We start from the raw sequence: 20269 nt of genomic DNA, 5'->3' as shown, positions 1-20269 counted from the left end.
AGTGACATAAGAGGTGTTCTATTGTCTCTTCCGTGGCGCACACGTCACGAGCAGGGCTGTCAGAAATGCCGATAGTGAACGAGTAAGCTGTGGTGAAAGCAACTCAAATCCACAGTCAGCACAGTAGGGTGGCATCCGAGTGCGTGGCATGTTATCGGGTAAGTGGCCCTGCAGGTCAGGGTCGAGCAAGTACAGGCGGAAGTTTGAAAACTCCGGCGTATTCCAAACAGTCAGCGTGATTTTGCGGGTGATGGAGCGCAGTGACCTTGCCGCACCATGGCGCGATAGCGGGATGTCGGCCAATTGGGCACTTCCATGGGCATGATGAGCCGCTTTATCTGCACATTCATTCCCAGAAATGCCGCAGTGGCAAGGGAGCCATTGAAAAATAATATTGTGCCAATGCCTTACTAGGAAGTCATACTCTTGACGAATCTCGGCCACAAGCTGTTCGTACGGGCCGCGGCGAAGAGCAGAGTGCAGACACTGGAGACCTGGCCTGGAGTCGCATAGCAGAGCCCATTTTTGTGGTAATTCTTGCTTTAGGTACAGAAGAGCCTCGCGAATAGCTGTGAGTTCGGATGCAGTTGACGTTATTAAATTGAACAGCTTGAATTGAATGTCTACCGATCTGGCTGGCACAATTACAGCTCCCGCAGAACTGGAGTTCGTTACCGAGCCATCAGTGTAGACATGAATCCGGTCTCTGTAGGCTTCATGTACAAAGTGCATAGAGAGCTGTTGGAGACCTTGTAGTGGAACATCCGATTTCTTGGTTACTCCCGGGATGGTTAGATGCACTTCCGACTTCGAGAGGCACCAAAGGGGTGATGATGGTCGTGCCGCAGGTGTGTATCCTGAGGGAAGGCTCTCGCAGTGAGCGGCGACTATCTTAGAAAAGGATGTCTGTGGTCTAGTTGACGGCAAGGATGCAAGATGGTGCTGAGGCAGCCGAGCGAGATGTCTAATATAAGCCCGGAGTGCATCCACTGCCACATAGGTCATTATCGGATGGTCTCTTGCGGTGCATATGTTTGGCACTGTTGAGGCGCAACGTGGTAGGCCAAGACACGTCCGTAGACCTCGGGCTTCTATAGCCTGAATTGCACGCAAGTTGGTTGTGCTTGTATTGGACAGAACGGAGAGGCTGTAACGTAGAACACCGAGAAATGGTGCATTGTAAAGATATAGCATTGAGCGAATAGAAACGCTCCACCTCTTTCCAGCCAGAAATTTGAAAAGTTGGATAATTCCAGTAAGCCGTTTTTTTCAGAGATGAGATTTATGCTGTCCATGATAAGTCCCGATCGATGATCATTCCAAGAAAGCGGTGACTCTTCACATAAGAAATGGGGTATCCATTTAAATAGATGCCATACTGAACCATTGTTTTACGAGTAAATGCCACAACTGCACACTTATCTGGAGCTGTTTCAAGTCCTTGTAAACGCCAGAATGCGCATGTGTGGGTAGCGGCTTTTTGAAGGCATGCCCGAACCTGAGGACGTGAAACTCCTGATGCCCAGATGCAAATATCATCAGCATACACGGAGAGCTGTACAGTGGTTGGTACGGCTTTTTGAAGTCCGATCAAAGTGAGACTGAACAATGTCGGGCTAAGAACACTGCCTTGTGAGACGCCCCGCAAAACGTAGTGTTGAGAGGTTGTGCCGTCGGTGCTCTCAACAAAAAATGATCGTCCAGATAGAAAACTTTGAATCCATCTGTACGTTCAGGCTATTCAAAACGGCGTCCAGGATATTCCTCCAGGCTAATCCTCCAGGCTATTCAAAACGGCGTCATGTAGCACGTTGTCGTAAGCTCCTTCAATATCGAGAAACAGCGCTGCAGATAGACATTTGAGCGATTTCTCGTCCTGCACCGATGCCACAAGGTCAATAACATTGTCGATGGAAGAACGGCTCGCCGGAATCCAGCAATGGCGTTTGGGTAAATATTCTGGTGCTCAAGATACCACTCCAGACGGAGTGGTATCTTGAGCACCAGAACCATTCTTTCCATTAACCTGCCTATGCAACTTGCTAGGGCTGTAGGGCGATACGACGCCAGGTCCAGGGGAGACTTGCCTGGTTTAAGGATTGGAACCAGACGGTTAGATTTTCACTTTTGAGGGACCGTGCCATCTTGCCAAGACCGGTTTATACGACAAAGAAGGCCGTGACGGGCTCCTTGACCTAGGTGGCACAGGGAGGCGTATGTGACACCGTCTGGTTCTGGTGAAGATGTACGTCGATACAGAGATAGTGCAGCGTCTAGCTCTTCCATTGAAAACAGAAGGTCCATGCGGGAGTCCCGTGATGTTGGAGCAACGCGTATATCGTATTGGCTCGGCAAATCTGGACCCTGGGCGATTCTTAGGCAAAAGTCCTCCGCAACGTCCACTTCCCGGCGTTTCTGATGAAGCGCCAAAGCCCTAAACGGGCTTCGTTGCTGCGTCGTGCTTCGTAGGCGCCTAACAGTGTTTTATATCTGAGACAAAGGCTTTCGAGGATCCCGTTTTTAGCAGAATGACTTCCATCGCTGTGCTTGCATTTGTGCAATACGGCGTTGAATTTTCTTTTGTGTACGTCTGGACTACCGAAGGTCATGAATAAACTTTGTGCGCTCGTATCTCCGTTCCGCTCGATGGCGAATCGCTCTTAGATGTTCTAAAGCTTCATCGAACTCTGTAAGTTTGTAATGCATCCGAACACAACGCGTTGGGTCCTCCTCAGTGCTAGTTATGGCGTTTTCGAAGCTCGAGAAAAGCCCTTTGCTGCAGATGTCTTCCATGCGGTATTTGAAACTTTTCCAGTCTATCCGCCGGATAATTTTTCCCGGAAGCAAACTATCAAGGCCCTCAATCTTCAGGTATGTCGGAAGATGATCGCTCCTATGGGTTTCAATATCTGTAAGCCACTGAACACTGTCAGTCAGACTTCTGGAGACCAATGCCAAGTCCAGACAATTGCTATATGTTGCTCCACGAAGAAAAGTTGGGCTGCCATCATTTACAAAACAAAGCTCATGTGGGGACGCCAGTGAGACAAGTCTTCGACCTCTTAGATCATTCTTCTGGCTACCCCAGAGCATATGGGGTGCGTTGAAGTCTCCGATTATAATCTATGGTCCAGGAGTGTATCGGATATTTTTTTTCTAGTCTCTTGTAATCAAAGCGCCCGGATGGAGATATATAAACCGCGATTAGCGTGAACGATAGGCCCTTCTTTTTCACCGTGAGGCATATATACTAGTTACTGTCATGTGGCTGAACAGAGTGTAGAATATATGTGAGCTCTCTTGGGATGAACACCAGCACTTTGCTCGACACGCCAGAAGTTAATGAGGTAAAAGTTTTATATCCAGAAAGTTTCCTCTCCTTATTTGCATTTGGCTCGCAAATAACGATGGTGGGAAAGTTATTTATGAACACAAACTGACGAAAGTCCGACAAACGGGGTTTTAGGTCTCTAGCGTTTCATTGTAGTATAGTGGCGCTTTTACTTCATCCCAAAAAGACCTTGAATTAGGGGCCATGGTGTGGACTAAGGGGTGACTCCGGAGAGGCAATAAACTGTGGGAGCAGTGTCGCAGAAAACTCCAAAATGACATGCTCCAGGCTTAGCAGGTTCTCAAGGATGGTTTTGCAGAAAATTGGAGCCATAGAAGTAAGGCGGGACCGCAGGGCTGTGAAGAGAGATCGCACAATGTTGGAGTATCTGGAATGGACACGACGCTACCTTACGACTTCGGCATATTGACCACGTCCACGTTGCACGGCAGGAGGCTGGGACTGTTCCAAAGCTGAAATAAATGGAATGGTACACTTACTCACACGGTAATGATGCCGATACCGTGCAGCTTTATGCCGCCTGTGGCTTGCTAGATGTGACATGAAAAGTTGTAGGCAGGGTACACTTCTCGATGATTGTCAGGTTCTTAACCTAATGCATATATTTAGTAGGCATAGTTGCAGTAGCATGGAATGGTCCAAAGTATACTGGAGAGAATCTTCTCCTGCAGTCGACATCAGCAGGCTGATGATGAGGACGATCAAGATGATAGTTATGGGGTTGTGGCCGGGTATATGCGTTTATGCGTGCCTACCCATGTTTGTTTTCAATGCGTCTGCTTCGTATAGCCATCCATCAAAATGTTTACTGCAAGTAGGTGAAATGGCGCTGAACAATCTTTATAGCTTAGTAAAGCTTCTGTGCGCTGAAAATGACCAGCATATAACAAATTACCCCAGGCAATAGACGTGGCGCCTGCATACGTATTTGTTACTATAGGAAGGTATGACAGAAAGGACAAAGTACTCAAGAATCGCCCGTGTGAACGCGGGATGGGAATATCAGCGACTGACGGCGTTCACGGCTCAATCATCCCGGTGCTCGCACCCACGGACGGAAGCGCGAAAATCGATGGGTCTGATGGTACACCGAGACAATATTCGCAAATTAACGTGACGATGCGTGAAGAGTAAGATTTTCATGCGAGGAGGACCTGAGAGAGATTAAACATGTTTATTAGACGAGCTTATCGGTGTGCGATTGTGAGGGGAACCGGCCTGTGGTGGACATCCCCTAGTCCAGGCTGCTCTGGTCTCCGCTGACTGCTCGTGCCTTGTTTATCGACATGTTCTTGACCGATGGGTTCGCGCTGGTCAGCTGGTCCACGTGGGACCTGGATAGGGTGGGAGACGTGTACATTGTTGGAACTCTGAATACTGCAACACCCTTTAACTTCTGCCCCCCTTCCCGGAACCCTGTATCATCTGGTATGAGAAGTTCCTGAGCAAGATTGCTTCTAGAATGGTTGCGCGAGGAGGACACCCTCCGCCTCGTCCAAGCATTCATAATTTCAAGAATTGCATACGTCATACCCTATGCTCTTCTCTCCAAGTCAGAAATGGAACGGCTGGATGTCATCATTCGGAAGGCCGACAAACAGGCCCTCGGACTTCCCGTCAGCACGGCCACCGACAAGTTATTGAAGCTCGGCCTGCACAATACAGCCGACGAGCTCATAGAATCCCAGCCATCTTTCGAGCCAAAGATTGAGGCTGGGAGTCACAAGCACAGGGAGGACTCTTCTCTCTCGTCTGGGGCTCGCATACCCTCTGCAGCGTCAGACATCTCAAATGAGAAATCTCGACCACAACATCAGGAAACAGCTGTACGTTTCACCGCTCCCTAGAAACATGCACCCCGTGCATCACACTGGGCGCAGGGAAGCAAGAGCCAAGGCCATCCACACATACCATACCACACATACCACACATACTACGCATACCACAGCATACACGGACGCGTCTTCTTATCCCAGCATAAGAGCAATGGCAGCCGTGCTTGCCCAGCAGAATAAGCACGTAAGCAGCCTAACCCTACCCGGATACGACGCCTTACAAGCGAAAGAAGCGGCCATCGGTCTCGCCATAACGCAAACTAAATTCAGAGTAATCATCATAGATTCGCAGCAAGCGTGCCATAACTTCTCCTACGGGCAAATTCACCGGACAACCCAGCAAATCATCTGCCAGCGTTCACACCAGATGGATCCATCATGATCATATGAGCACCCGCCCACTCTGCCGTCCCGGGCAACGAAACCGCCCACCTGTTAGCCCGAGAGTTATCCCGCCGGGCCCCGGGAAACGAGCAGGAGAGGCCAACCCCGCTGATCACGTATCACAAAATAACACAGCACTATAAGTTGGGACGTATCACCTACCAATCACCGCATAAACACCTAACGAAAGAGGAGGAACGGCAGCTCCGTGCACTCTAGACGAATACTTTTCCCCATCCCACTAAATATCATATATTGCACTCCACCGTATATTCCCCGCTATGCCGCTTCTGCGAAGCCCCCGGGAAGCTCTTTCATATGGTAAGGGGCTGCGCGCACGCCCCACTACATTCGCGAAATCCCTCCATTTCTTCTCACGAGCTTTGGGAGAGAGCTCTGGCCAGCCCCGACCTCAATGACCAGCGCCTGCTAGTGTTGAGGGCTGTTGAGGCTGGAAAGCTCAAGGGGTCTTGGACTGAGGACTCCTCCCCATTGCTTTTCGCAATAAACAAGTTTACTCTCTCTCTCTCTCTCTCTCTCTCTCTCTCTCTCTCTCTCTCTCTCTCTAGAATGGTCAGCAGCGCTTTTTTCACTTCCCAAGCGAACGCAATAGGTGTGAAGGCTGCAGCCGATACGCATTAGGAAGCAGCGTGTCTTGTTCAATGCTGAAGGCCGCGAGCAAAATGGACTTTTAAGAACCTGCACAAAAGACGAACCAAAAGCTCGAAAGTAGAGCGTGTAAATCTGATATCGCATAAAGTCACTGTCGCTTCTGAAAAAAAAAAGAGGACGGCATTGGTTTTCTATCAGGCAAATTTTCCTTGAAATTTATAACACTTACATTGACTGAAACCTGAAAATATAACAGTAAAAGAACACTGCCTTTATCTGGTTATCAGAGTTTTTTTTTTTACTAAACCGAACACCAGACTTGCGGTGAAGTTGCAATTTATAGCACCAAAGGAAGGCAATATGACATTGTGTACGATTTTAAAACCCTACTTATGACTATGAAATTTTTACTTTGCGTAGCAAGAATGAACTTTTCGCTGTTTCCTACCGCACACCCAATGCAAATGTACCACGGTTAGTATATATGCGTACGATGCACTGTTAGAATATCTTGGCAGATGGACTTCATTTCGTTTCTGGTGGTGAGTTTAATCGCAGCGTTTTGAGTAAAACAAGGGTGCTTGTCAACTTTATGGAACACTTGAATCTTCTTGTTTTTCAAGTGAAATAACTACGCCGACCAGGACTTCAAGTAATACAGCAATGTCTCTGGACTTTCTTGTGGCAAATGTGGAAACGTATATATTTATAGAGGCACGGTACTAACCGATTTTAGCGCCCACTGCCCAGTTTTTCTAATATACACTAATATTATAGCGCACAGCAACCGTAGTAGACCTGTTGTCGCATTGAAGTCACTCAAGCATGACATAGTGAGTTGTAACTGATTTTCCGTTCTCAGCAAAACAAATGTGAGCGGCGCGCATACACTTAGTTAATTAAGGAAGTTCCCCGAACTCAAGCAAAGGCGCTTTCCGTTAAAAGTACACACACATTCAAAGAATAGTGTGAAACCAAGAGTTACCTGAGAACACGTCCGAATTATCAAAGAGAAAAATTCCTGCTCCCATTTCTTTCTACGCATCCATTCCTGTAAAGCGCTAAAACACTCCGAAAAGTCAGCGCAATCAATTGGATTTGGAACCGCAGTTGTACATGAAAGGAGATAAATACAGTTTTATGCCGGCAAATGACGACTAACCTTCCAACCATCATGGCGGTTAACGATAGAGAAATAAAAGCTCCGGAGCTTGCAGATTATTTTAATTAATGTTTATTGAGTAGCATATTAGTGCATGGTAATTTTCTGCGCTCAACATTGACTTAATTACGTTGCTTTTCTAAGAGCATATTATTTGCCCGACGAAAGTACACGCGAAGTGTTTAGTACATTCGTGGCCTTGTGGAATAGTAGAGTACTTCATTTTGAAAGTGTACAGGGAAAATCAGTATGCCTTTTAGTTTATTGTGACGGTACTAATATATACTATATTAATTGATCAATTAAATGTGGGCGTGTCCTAGCGCCATAAATACTGTCAAGTTTTCTTTATTTTTAAGGGTGTTGACAGGAACATGCCGTCTAAGACAGATATCTGTCGCGTGATTGCGTGCTGTTGCGTATTACACAACCTTGCGTTATTGCGTAATATTATAGCAAAACCCCATTTTTGGCGTCAAATTTACCGTACTGCTGTCCTCCTTACTGGCCCCCATTCTGGCTTTGATGTTAGTAATTGGTAATTGCGATGCGTTGTGATGAAGTACACTCACAGGCGTTTTATACACGAAGCATCCTGGCGACCCCGGTAGAATTTTTGGCGTCATTTTTTTCTCTTTTTTTTTTGGCAGTGCTTTTGTGAATATAAAAAAGTGCCCCTCCTCATCTCATTCATTCTATTGTATCCCGACGCGATGGCCTTACGATGCCAGCATTGTAATGTGGGCGTCACGTTGTAATTCGTTGGTAATGACGTATTGTAATATTGTAATACATATTGTTACGTTATAATTGGTCGGTGACGACGTATTGTATACATAGCATAAGAGAAGCGTAATAGTACCACCCTCTTCCCTCCCCATCACCTTTTACGTGGGTGGACTCCCCAGCACATTGTCGGTGTTTCTGCGAAAAGTGAGGGCATTCAGTGTCACTCATGAATCCGCTAATGCCGGCGAATCTTAACAGGTTTATTTGTTCGCCTCATACACCTGGAAAGCACCAGTCTGCGCGGCTTAGCTGGGCTTGCACGTCACGAGAAGGTTTTGCTTCACGTAAATTTCACGCCGGATCCCTTTCATATTAGTTGCAAGCTATCTGTCACAAGATGGTCAGCCGTAATTTTTGTACCCCCGTCTGTGTGCTGCTGTTGTGATGCTAAATGCATGCAGGCATGCATGACATAATAGTTCTAAAGGTAAGCATGTATGTATAAGTAGCAGATCACTATTCTGTACGGCACAGAAGGCGTCGTATATTGCAATTATGGGACGTTCGCAATTTCTGTCTTCTGTTATATCTGCTTCAGTCACAGCAGCCCGCATGCACCAGTCTGTTGAGGCTTCGTTCCGTCTTTGCATTTGCTGTAGTTAATGAATTAATTAATTAATGAATTCATTCATTGAATTAATTCAATGAATGAATTAATTCAGTCACATGGGGAGTGGCAAAGAGTGCTGCTATTCTTTTATTTTTTTAAGTGAAGGGGCAGGAGACGCCGTAAAGCATGAGAGAATGACAGATTATTGTCACAAGGCCACTCATGCCTTAAGACTTCTCTTCAGTGCTCGTTTGTATTTCTGGAGTCAACGAATGTTTCGAAAGTTCACTAGCGCATGCGGTTGTAACTTTACGGCTTAGAGCTGTTGCGTATTGACGCTGCGCTGTAACAGTTGTTTACATCCGTGAGGTCAACGAACGAGCTGAGTGTGCTTGCGCCGCGGCGTTTTCACTGTCGGCACTTCCTTGTGCACGGAGCGAGGAGCTTGCTGACACCGGCTTAAAGACGCTATTGGCGCGGTGCCGAGACGAATCCGGGTAGTTACACGTGCTTCACGTGGCTTCGGTAAGCTGGAAATACTTCGCTCCAAATAGAAAACGGAGTGCACGGCACCAGCGGCCTGTCGGATCTATCAGGATTCCCAATTAACTTTGCTTGTTGCCGTTAAGTATACGATCTCAGGCGACCCACCCAAAACACTCGCATTTCGCACAACCCTATGCTCGAAGCTGACCTGCACCAGAAAGACCGGGAATAGGCTTGGGGGTGGCCTACGGGATCATTCGTCCTAGCGACTAGTTGTCGACTCGCTAGCAGCCGAAGGGATCAATGCTAAGCCTCCGGTAATCGCATAGCACCGACATCTAAGTTCCCAGGTCAACCTCTCTTTGCACAAATGCCTCCGCGTTTTGCTGGCTGGCTGTCGTGCTAGCATAGCTCGGCAAAACAGAAAAAGCTCACTCAAACCCAATTATATTTTTTTTTCTTTCACGCTGTACTTACTCAAACTCAGACTCAAAAAGCTCGTATGTATTCGAAATCACTCGTACTCACTGATCACATGCTCATTTGTAATTGTACTCACTTGTACTCAAACTCATTAGTCCTCACAGGTACTCGTACCCAATCTGTACTAATTCATACTCACGAGTACTTGTACTCAATCTGTACTCATTCGTACTCAATGTGTGTTCAATTGTATTCGTGCTCAATCTGTACGCACTTGTACTCATACTCAATCTGTACTCACTCGCACTCGTACTCAATCTGTACTCACATTTACTCGTATTAACAAGTGTTTCTACTAAGTTGTTCTCGCAATCAACCACTTGCATTCACGCGCTGCACTAGGTCTTAGACTAAGCCAGAGCCAGAGAACGCTTCCAGCACGTACCAGTTGGTTCTCCTGGTTCTCTTTTCATTATTTTGTCTAACTGAAACAGGCAAAAGCTTTTCTGGTAGCAGATTCTGAAGACCGAGAAAGAGTGGCTTCAGCGTCTGTTGTACATGCAAGCAGACGCCCGCTTCCCTCCTTTCAAACAATTTGAATGAAGAAAGCGAAGCGAAGACACCCATGCTTGCCCAGGCTTTCACTATGGCAACCTCGTGACGAGCGGTTGACGAGAGCGGCAACAACGCCGAACAGGGAATGGAGAGAGCCGCATTTTCCCCCCTTAACACCTCATTTTATCTTCCTTTAAGGGGCACCGCGACATGCGTGAGACTCGTGCGCGCACGTCGCCAATTGCGTGCGTGCGTAAACTCACAAGTTTATACTTGCGAGTACAGTACTCATGAGCACTACTCGCGAGTGCATGTACTCGTAAGTACTCGCGAGTACTGTACTCACGCGTACATGCAGGCGCGAGTAGTACACATGAACTCGCGAGTACTCACATCTGTACTCACTCGTCATTGTACTCATTTTTTGTCTGAGTATGTACTCACTCATCATCGTACTCACTTTTTTGTCTATATCTGTACTCACTCATCGTCGTACTCACTCGTAAGTTTGAGTACAAATGAGTACAAATGAGTGTACTCATGAGTGAGTGCGCCAACCTATGCGTGCTAGGCAGTAACCGTTACCCTGCCCGTGAAATTGTAACAAAATATTAAAGCAGATGAACGCAAACGACACTAAACGGAAAAGCAAAGCGGGACCATGGTGTAGAAATCCACACAAACCGAGTTTTGCTTCGTTCATAAGCGAACGAACGAACGGTTCGAGTATGACAAGTTTTCCTCGTGATATAACCTATGCTGCGACTGAAGCCAGCTTGGCACTAGCAAACCCTACTCCACAGAGCATTACTTTTCGGTGCCATAGTGGGCTGTTGGCAGAACCCCTGCTTGCCAAAGGAGCCCGTTTTTGAGCTCAAGATTAAGCACGGGAGCAAAACGCGGTGAAAACCATGGATATGCACTATGAATGAGTCAAGCTGTAGCGGATTCTCGTGTTAAGATATATTTACTACTCACGGCCACCTCACTGGCCTATTTAAAATCCCGCGATATTCCGTGCGATCGATAAAGGCTTTAGCAACATATATATATTCCCATCGCAAGGGTGTACAATGGAGATCAATACCTTACCAAAGGAGAATCGAGGTCAACGCCAGCCCTTTGCGCAATTTCTCGCCGCAGTTTCTCTTTTCTCCCTGAAATTGGCGCTACGTCTTTCTTCGTATGGGTACCACCATAATTCGTAATGCCCTATTGCATCAAGAACATATGACTTGGTAAGACCGCATAATGAGACGCAAGGGCGCAGGTAACGCATCTCTACAAGAAGCGGTAAACATGCGCGACGAGCCAATTACCGTCGCCTCTAGCGCCGTTCGCACGCCTGTTTTAATCGGTGCTGCTTCCAGGAGATACAGCGAGGCTGATGGAACTAGAAAGCGGTCGCAGTGCATTAATTCAACAGAAATGGGGCTATGAATGGTTGCCTATATAGGCGACAATATTTTTTAGACTTCACAACACGTGGTAGTGTACGGTCACCACCCCGAAGTACAAGAAGCCTCCGCTACCCCACATCCGTGTATGACGCTTTTTGAAAGTTTATCCTGAAACCTGGGCCGGATTCTCAATGAGTAATTTTGAGGAATAGTTTATTTTTTGGCCCTTTATTTGCATGCTTTAACACCACTTTCGCAAAGGAAATATCATTACTTCTCTCAAGCCTCATAAACAAACCCATGCACAAAGGAGACTGTGCCGAAATTCCGTCAAAAAGAACGTAAATAGACAAAAAATAATTCTGTTTGATTATACATTTTTGGTAGAGATGGCCGGCCTTTAGGAGCTCATAATCCACAAGAATTTATACGTCCTGTGCCTTGTGCACTCGCAGTTGGTTACGCAAAATATGAGTTTGTCAGGTACTAGTGGGTTCCCTTGTAGTCTGCCCATTTCTGTACCAGCTGCTCTGTGCTTACGCAAATTATACATTCATCTTCTTCTTCTTCTTCTTCTTCTTCTTCTTCTTCTACTACTTGAAGGCAAAAAAATTAAATCGTTTTTTCAAGCACGCACGTTGAGAGCTTCAGAAAAGAGGTAGTCCAAAAAGTTGAAGTTGCGCGCCGCCGGGGAGTGTGAGCCCGATATCGCGAGCCAGGAGAGGGAATTAGCAGTGCGGAAGCAGGGTCGCATGAGGCCTCTGAGAAAGGGCGACCAAGCGCACGTCAGGAAATGGTGATGGCTATAGCGGGCGTAACAAGCTTCGGAGTATGTTGTCCAGGGGGCGGGTCAAGTGGCCACGGCCGATGGTTCAACAGAAAGTTCAACTGCCGATGCAGAGAAGGTTCAAATACCATTCTTAGAAACTTCCTTGCAAACATCACCGTAATTTTTCTATAAGTATGACAGGCGACACCTAAAGCAGCCCAGAAGAATGTGAGCTTGAAACTGTGTTTGATATGACTTATCGCTGTTTCACTTCTTCAGCTCTCATTTCTTGTGACTTCACAGCATGGCCATGAAGCACTTGCCCGTGCGCACACAAACACACACACGCGCGCGCGCCCACGTAAATACGCCCATACACACACGCACACGCACGCACGCACGCACACATACAATACATGCAGTCGCACGACATCTAGTTAAATTCGCAGCCCACCAACTTTCAATTCGAAGCGGAGCAGCAGTAGCCTCTTAGCCGAAAAAGCCAGCGTCGGAAAAGACACGGCCGAACAATGCCGGGGAAGTTCCTCGCGAAGCTGCATCCCCAACACACAAGGAGCGCTTCTTTAAAGGTGCACGACCGCTTACGCGGATAATTATGCGCATAATTGGGCACACGCCGCGGCGGTCGAGCAGCCGAGGCGTGGAACTTCGTCTCCGTGGGATAGCGAGAAGAACGCGAGAATGACGGAGCAAAAAAGAAAGTGGAGCAAGAAAGGTGAGGAAAACAAGAGACTGCAGCGTCACGAACGGTGGCCAATTGTCGTCGGAACTGCCGCCGTCGTCTTCGCCGTCGTTGTACTGCGTTCTTTGCGCGGCCTGTCTGGCGGGTGAGTGCAGAGCTGTTCTTGTCGGGCCTGACGGCCGGAGACGCCACTTGTTCCGGTGGGGCGCACGGGCACATCGCCTGTGCGAGTGCACGCCTATGACGCCGCTCACCTAGAGGGGCGGCCTGGTGGGACACCACGAGACAAGGAGCCCTTTCTTCTACTCGGGCACCAGCTGGTCTCAGATTCGCCTACACGAGCCAGCTGCATCCTAACGTTAAGGCCTCTGGATGCGGACCTCATGCCACTGGCTGTATACACTACCCGCAAAAGAGAGGGGACGTGGGTTTTTTGCTTTTTTGCTACCTGCTTTTAACGCTCGGAATGCATTTTGGTCCTGCAGCTTAAAAAGTGACACTGCAACGATTCTTTCAGGTTTTTTTTTTTTTTTTTTCTGAATCTGAAATGCTTGCAGAACGTAGTCAACAAGCGCGTGCAGTACTTCGAACAGGGGGTCGCAAAGTGCCTCAGCCAAAAATTACTGGTCTACGCCCATAAAATAGCTTGGAAACTTCATACGGCAATTGCATGGTTCAGCGTCACAACAGTGCACTCAAGTGAGTACTCCACGCCGCGAACAAAGCGAATTCGGTGAACGACAGCAACGTAGATACTATTTGACTCTATGTGTGAACTGCGCTGTGGCACTAGGCGATGCAGAACGTCACAATTGCATTGCGTAACGCCAGCGCGCCTACGGAACTCCTGAGTAAAATCGCATGCTTCACTTCGCTGACATCGATCATTTGCCGAAATCCCCTTGTTGGCTGAAGGATTCGTCCACTGAGTGTGTTGCGGTGAAGCTGGACTAAATACATTTTTCTTTCTTTCCCGGTCCGTGAATTGTTTGCGCGGTTGAAGGACGTCATTATACTGATAACGCGGCTATTGCCCTGCTTCCTTTTCAGGGACCCTGTAACCCTTCTTTCAACTTCCTTTTTTTTTTTGAAATAATAAATGCTTGCAGAACGTCAACTATCACATCCAGTACTTGGCATGGGGGTTGCAAAGTACCTCAGCCAAAAATTACTGCTCTTCGCCCATCAGATAACTTAGAAACTTGCTCAATAGATTTTTCTCTCTTTCCCGGTCTTGGCGTTCTTCAACCCTGAATTGCGTCGTTAGAGCGATGCAGCGGCTATTGCCCGGCTTCCCGTCAGTTTTAGCAATGAACGCATTCGATAGCCACTTCAAAAAGAAAGCCACAAAAGCAAAGTAGAAACGGAAGGCCTGCTGCGACAAGCAAATCACTCAGTGACGCTGTGTGCTGGCGATAACTATAGCTTTCTCAATGCTTCCAGACGCGAAGGAAAGAGTGAGAGCGTTTATCGGAAGGGTTGCAGGGTCCCTTTCGGTTTCAGCAATGGACGCATTCGATAGCAACTTCAAAGAAAATCACAACAAGAGCAAAACAGACACTCGAAGGCGTATCTGCTGCGACGAGCAAATCACTCAGTGACGCTGTGGGCTGGTGATAACTACAGCAGTCAGTGTTTCCAAGCGCGAGGAAAAAAACTGAAAGTTTGATTGATTGATTGTGGGGTTTAACGCGCCGACGCAACGCAGGCGATGAGGCGCGCCGTAGTGGAGGGCTCCGGATTAATTTTGACCACCTGGGGATCTTTATCGTGCGCCGAAATCTTGTACACACGGGCGTTTTTGCTTTTCGCCTCCATCATAAAAGCGGCCGCCGCGGCCGGGAATCGAACCCGCGACCTTGTGCTCAGCAGCGCAACGCCTTAGCCACTGAGCCACCGCGGCGGGTAAAAAAAAAAAAAAAAAAAAAAAAACTGAAAGTGCTTATCGGCAGTATCGCAGGGTCCCTTTATTAAACAGACTCTGCAACACTGCCTATAAACGCTTTCACTCTTTCCTTCGCGTCTGGAATCATTGAGAAAGCTATAGCTATCGCCAGCATACAGCCGCACTGAGTGATTTGCTCGTTGCTGCAGATACGCCTCCCGTTTCTGCTTTGCTTTGAGGCTTTTTTTAAGTGGCTATCGAATGCGTTTATTTATGCAACTGAAAGAAATCCGACCAATAGCCGCTACACCGCTGTAATGACGTAATTCGGGCGCTCGAAGAACACCAAGACTGGGAAAGGGAGAAAATTTTCTTAAGTAAGTTTCTAATTTATCTGATAGAGCAGTAATTTTTGACTGAGTTACTTCGCAACCTCCTACACTACATATTGGATCTGTTTGTTGACTACGTTCTGAAAGCATTTAGTATTTGTTTTTTTAAATTAAGAGGTGGTGCAGGGTCTATTTAAAACTACGACTAAAACTTCCTAGAAAAAAAAAGGGTCATTTTACACATTCGCTGACTCAGCGTGTAAACGTGTCCAGCAATTTTTTTGCTTTACTTTTACTGGTATGCAACTTTATGAAATGGGCCCTGCTGTGCACAATTCCAAGACATTCCTTGTTCATTGAACCTTCGTCGACCGTTACTTTAACGTTGGCATGAAAGTCCTGGAAAGTGCCGCGTGGCTGCCAAAAGCTGCCCTGTTGTTTTGCCCAGGCAGGAGACAGGCGCTAAGGCGTTGTCTGTCCAAGAACTCATGAAGACCGGTGACAGCATAGTGCTCCGGTGATTAACGCGTAGTCGTCTCGCCGCGAAAATGAAATGTCTCGGGTTGCAGCACCACGTCCACGTGACCGCGCGCGTGGATAGGCAAGAGCTGGCCTCCTTTGCACTTGCTAACGCGCCGCGCCGCGCGACGCGACGTCAGTAGTGCGGCTCAGACAATTTGGCACACTTGGCGGTCGGCCAAAGTGCTCGAGTCATCAAAGTTGCGAACCGGGCTAATCGGCGTGCCTCGTGTGAAAGCACAAAAAGAAAACGACGGAAAAGATCAGTACTGAACGCCCACGCGGGAGGTGTACAAACACGACACCGCTGGGTCACTCTCCGAGACTGTCTCGCTCTTCGCACTCTCATTTTCCGGCGTCCGTGGATAACTTGGCTTCCTTCCGCTTTCTCCGGCCTCGCTAGATTTACAACCGCCCAAGTTGTAAAGATGTCCTTGAAGTTCACAGAAGTTGCTGAAGTATGCTCTGGCATTTGGATCATTGGTATGCGTTCGACTGAAGTTGTTGTCGTTGTTTTTGTTTCTGCTGCTGCCCTTAAGCGTAGAATAGAGGTCTTGGTACCTGTTGGCGGTACCCCTTTCCTCTTAAAAAAAGACGAAAAGCTGGGGCATGAGATTAAAGCCTCAGCCTATGAAGACGTGTCTCTCCGCTCTCTGAGCATCGCGCCGCAGTTGGAGGATTCAGAGGTCTAACACATGGGAATCGGGAAACTTCTTTTTCTTCAAGTATCGCAGACGGCGCTATCGTCACCAGTTTCATACGCCGCGCACGGGTGGTGGCACGGTCTCGCGCTGCACCTGCGCCAGTTTCATTAAAGACCTCATTCAAATCAGACGTAGCTCTCCGCTTTCTCACGACGCCTTGGCAGCCGGAGAACATCGAGGTTCATCACAATACTTAATAAAATAAAATCGTACACATGGTTAACCAGCGAAGTTGTAACGTAAGGCCAATGATTCACGTACGACGAGTGGCTTATCCATTCCAAAGTAACGTGCGGCCGGTATCTACTCTTGCCGCGCTGACGCTGCTCCGCCGAGAGTTGCTATATATCGCGTAGCGCAAGAGTTACGCGTATGATTGCCACATGCCGTGGGTTCCACCTTACGACAGCGAAGCCCGCTTTCAGTGCAGCGCACAAGAAACTGTTTTAAATGCAGAGCATTTCAGTAACTCACGATGTCACCCGCGTTGTCCCGTCGTAGTCCGCACCGTCGTTGTCCGCACACCTCCCCCTACACTATATAAAAGAAAATACTATCCGGCGCCAGATTTCGATCCCTCGACCCTGCGGGCGGAACGCAATGTACATGGTGCTCTACCCACTGCGCCACAAAGCCGACACAGAATGGGACGCTACGAACGCGCCTTATATCGTTGACTCATTCAAATTACTGCTGACGAGCGCTCTCTCGTCAGCAGTTGCCACAAGTGCAACAACATTAACGTAACGCAAACTACTTAACGTCGTGCGCCCCCGGAAATGCTCTGTATTTGATCGTGCCCCTCGCAAGGGGGATGTTTATACAGGAACTCCTACTTCTAGCGGACTCCTGGCGCCGTCTTTCTGCCATTGTAGAGACTATGAGGCGGTCTTCGAAGGGCGCCAAATTTGAATTCTACAAAATCGATTTTTTTTAGTCAGTTCTGCTCAAGGGACCGGCGATGGTTGCGGTGGCAACGGCAGCAGTGACCGCTCAGCTGATAACCAGCCCACTATCCCAATTTCCCCGCAGTCGTGCTGTCCCGCAGCTGTTGGCACACGCATGCACCGACTCCTCCCCGCCGCTACCACTGGCACGGCGGCACTATGCCATAGCGGCACGGCGGCGGCTCCTACACACGTGACGGGTGGCTCTTCCGCACGACTACAGTGAGCTAGAATATTTCTAATTCACTCTAGCACGGCTCTAGAACTCAAGATGGCGGATGGACGCGCAACTCTGCTCCCCTAGGGGAGCTATATACAGGAATTCTAGCTCCGCCCGCACCACCGCGCCGCTGCTCGCCGTTGTCGCCTGAGCTGACGCAGTAGCAGTAGTGTTCGGCATACACGGGACCACCGGTATTTCTCTCGCCTAGCCATATAAAGCTTCGCTTCATATTCCTCGGGGAGCTAAAATCCTCTTAGGTGACGCCGGAGGCAGCCATAACACTTCCGTATTCGCAGCCCGCAAAGTGACTTTGATGCTCCCGAGGAAAGTTTTATTCTTTAAAGGAGTACTGACACGAAATTTCAAAGCTGAGATAACTAGGTAAAATGCTTCCTTTTTGTCAGGACATGTCTGTCAGCAAGTTTCAACAGCAACCGTTGGGCGTAACATATTTCAAATCCATTTTAATCTCCGCCCGCACGACAAAGCCCAGGGCGGGCCAGCATGACATCATCTGATACTTGTCCCGAACTGTCGACTTCGGGGTTCCCGTGACGAAGCCGACGCGCTGGCTGTGGTTGGCGCGCGCTGCTCCGGCGTGTGTACACGTCGTGGTTTTGGGACTGACGTCATGCTGCCCGGTTGCGTGGGGAGGGTGAAAACCTCGGCCGGTCAAACGTTGGGCTGGTCTGGGCGCGCGAGTGCGCTCCCTCGCGCGCGCGTCCAGAGCATAAGCGGTACGGCAAGAATGGTGACGTCACGCGATACCTCCTGTCATGGCGGCTGCTCGGCGTTCGTTTTGTCTAAACCGAAACTGACACGAATAAACCACGCCGTAAATGAATGTTTACGCTGCGCTTGACCGTCCAATGTGTCATTCTATGATTAGTGGGTTGGTAGGCACGCATAGCAGCGAAAAAAACGTAACACGGCAATTTCGTGTCAGTACTCCTTTAAGGCTTAGTCAAAGGCTTTTTTGTCGGCTATAACGTTTCCAGATATTGTGCACGCGATTTAAGGTCAATTACGCGCTCTTAGCGAATCACGGGTGCGGAGGTTAGGTCTATTGTCCATCTCTCTCTAGGTTGCGGCTTCCACCGTACGTCGTGGCCTTCCCCTGAAAAGCAGGGCGAGCGGAAGAGAAAGAGACGAGAGGTCGATGCTAAAGAGCGAAAGGCGGTTTCTTTCACAGAGGCACCCTGTGAGATTTTAAACATCTTCGGAGCCGAGCGAAATTAAGGTAAGAAGGCGGACAGATCGGGCTGGGCAGAGGGCACTAAATCAACTTCCAAGGGACGTTGTTAATGAGAGGAGGATGTGGCAGCCGGAAAGCCAGGCCAGAAATAGAGTCGCGCACCAGATGATGGGCACACGAGCCAGGTAACGACATTACAGCGGCCGCCGAGGGCCGCACGCGCAGGACTCCCGCGCGGCCGGGTCCGGCGAGCGCCTAGAGAGCGCACTCCAAGGGACCGAAAATAGATTACCTACTCTTAGCCTCGAATGCAAAATCAATCGGCATGCCCATTTTGCCCGGAGCAGGCGCTATGTCAGCGCTGCGGGGCCGGCCGAAGGCCCGTAAAAGCGCGGGAGGTCCCGAGGGGCTCAATTGTTCTAATTTTTGTTTCCCGTCCCGCGACTGGTCTTCGCGCCGAGGATGTGACACCAGGAGGCTGGCGCCAGGGTGTTGGAAAAGTAGCTCGCGCGCGCGCGCGCCTTCTTTCGCGCGTGCGTGCGTCTGCGGTGCTGAAGACGCCGTCTGTCTCTGATTTTCATTAGCGCAGCGGCCGGCGCTCGTTCCGCGGCCGCCCCCCGTTCATTAGTTCTCCTTTTCTTTCGCCAGTCGTCGTAGCGCGGTGTAATTACCCGCTAATGAACTGCCCGTGATTCTAATTTTCATATCCGAAGAATACCGCTGTCTCCCGGCGGACGGAGAAATTGCACGGCTTCCCCGCGGCTGCCACTGCATCTCTCTTGCGTGCGCGCACTGGCGGCGGAGACGGTGGCTTTTACGGCTGCCTTCACGTCGCGCCCCTTCTGGCCGGGCTGCGTTTTCTTCATCGAAGAATTTCTCTCCTTTTGTTGACCGCTTGATTACTTGAATTGGACGCGTTTTCTTTTTTTAGATGCGGAGCATCTTATAGTCTGGGCATGTCCCGCGTCGGCGTCCGCACTCACACTGCGCATGCGCAACTCTCCTCCTTTCCTCTCTCCCACAGCTGCGCGATACTCCCTCCACTTCTTCTCTCGTACCAGCTGCGTGCACTTCGCTTTCGCTTCTCCCGCGTTCTCGCTTCTGCTTTCGGGGCGCATGCTCGGCGCTTGCGCATCTCTCCTGCTCTCGTCTCGTCTCCTTCAACCTTGAATGTAAATCGGCTAGCGCGCTGCGCGCGTTCAGTTCAGCGCTTGCTGCGGTTGACTCCACTTCACTCCGTTCTTCCGATGAAGTGTGATGGAAGCAACAGTCCCGTCAGTTAGTGGGTTGGCGCAAGCAAGCGTCAGCACCTCCGCATCTACTCAGCGTTCCCCTCGGGAAGATGGGGCTAATTTTGTTGATGTTTTGGCATTGGGGTTAACGCTATCATCTTTCTCAGAAAATAAGACAGTGGCAAGCGTCGCAGTTCCAGCCTGGGGGACCT

General features: G+C 49.0%; 1 protein-coding gene across 6 annotated transcripts in view; it reads left to right on the top strand.

Moving 5' to 3' along the window:
* Oamb (Octopamine receptor in mushroom bodies) overlaps positions 1–20269 on the top strand; it is a 780847-nt gene that overhangs the window by 582778 nt on the left and 177800 nt on the right. The gene's annotated exons all lie outside the window — the stretch shown is intronic.

Source organism: Haemaphysalis longicornis, unplaced genomic scaffold (genome assembly GCF_048455015.1).
Source record: "Haemaphysalis longicornis isolate Haplotype H1 unplaced genomic scaffold, Haemaphysalis longicornis Haplotype H1 scaffold_1, whole genome shotgun sequence".
Lineage (NCBI taxonomy): Eukaryota > Metazoa > Arthropoda > Arachnida > Ixodida > Ixodidae > Haemaphysalis > Haemaphysalis longicornis.
The sequence above is the reverse complement of the archived record's forward strand: the minus strand, read 5'-3'. Positions and strand labels throughout refer to the sequence as shown.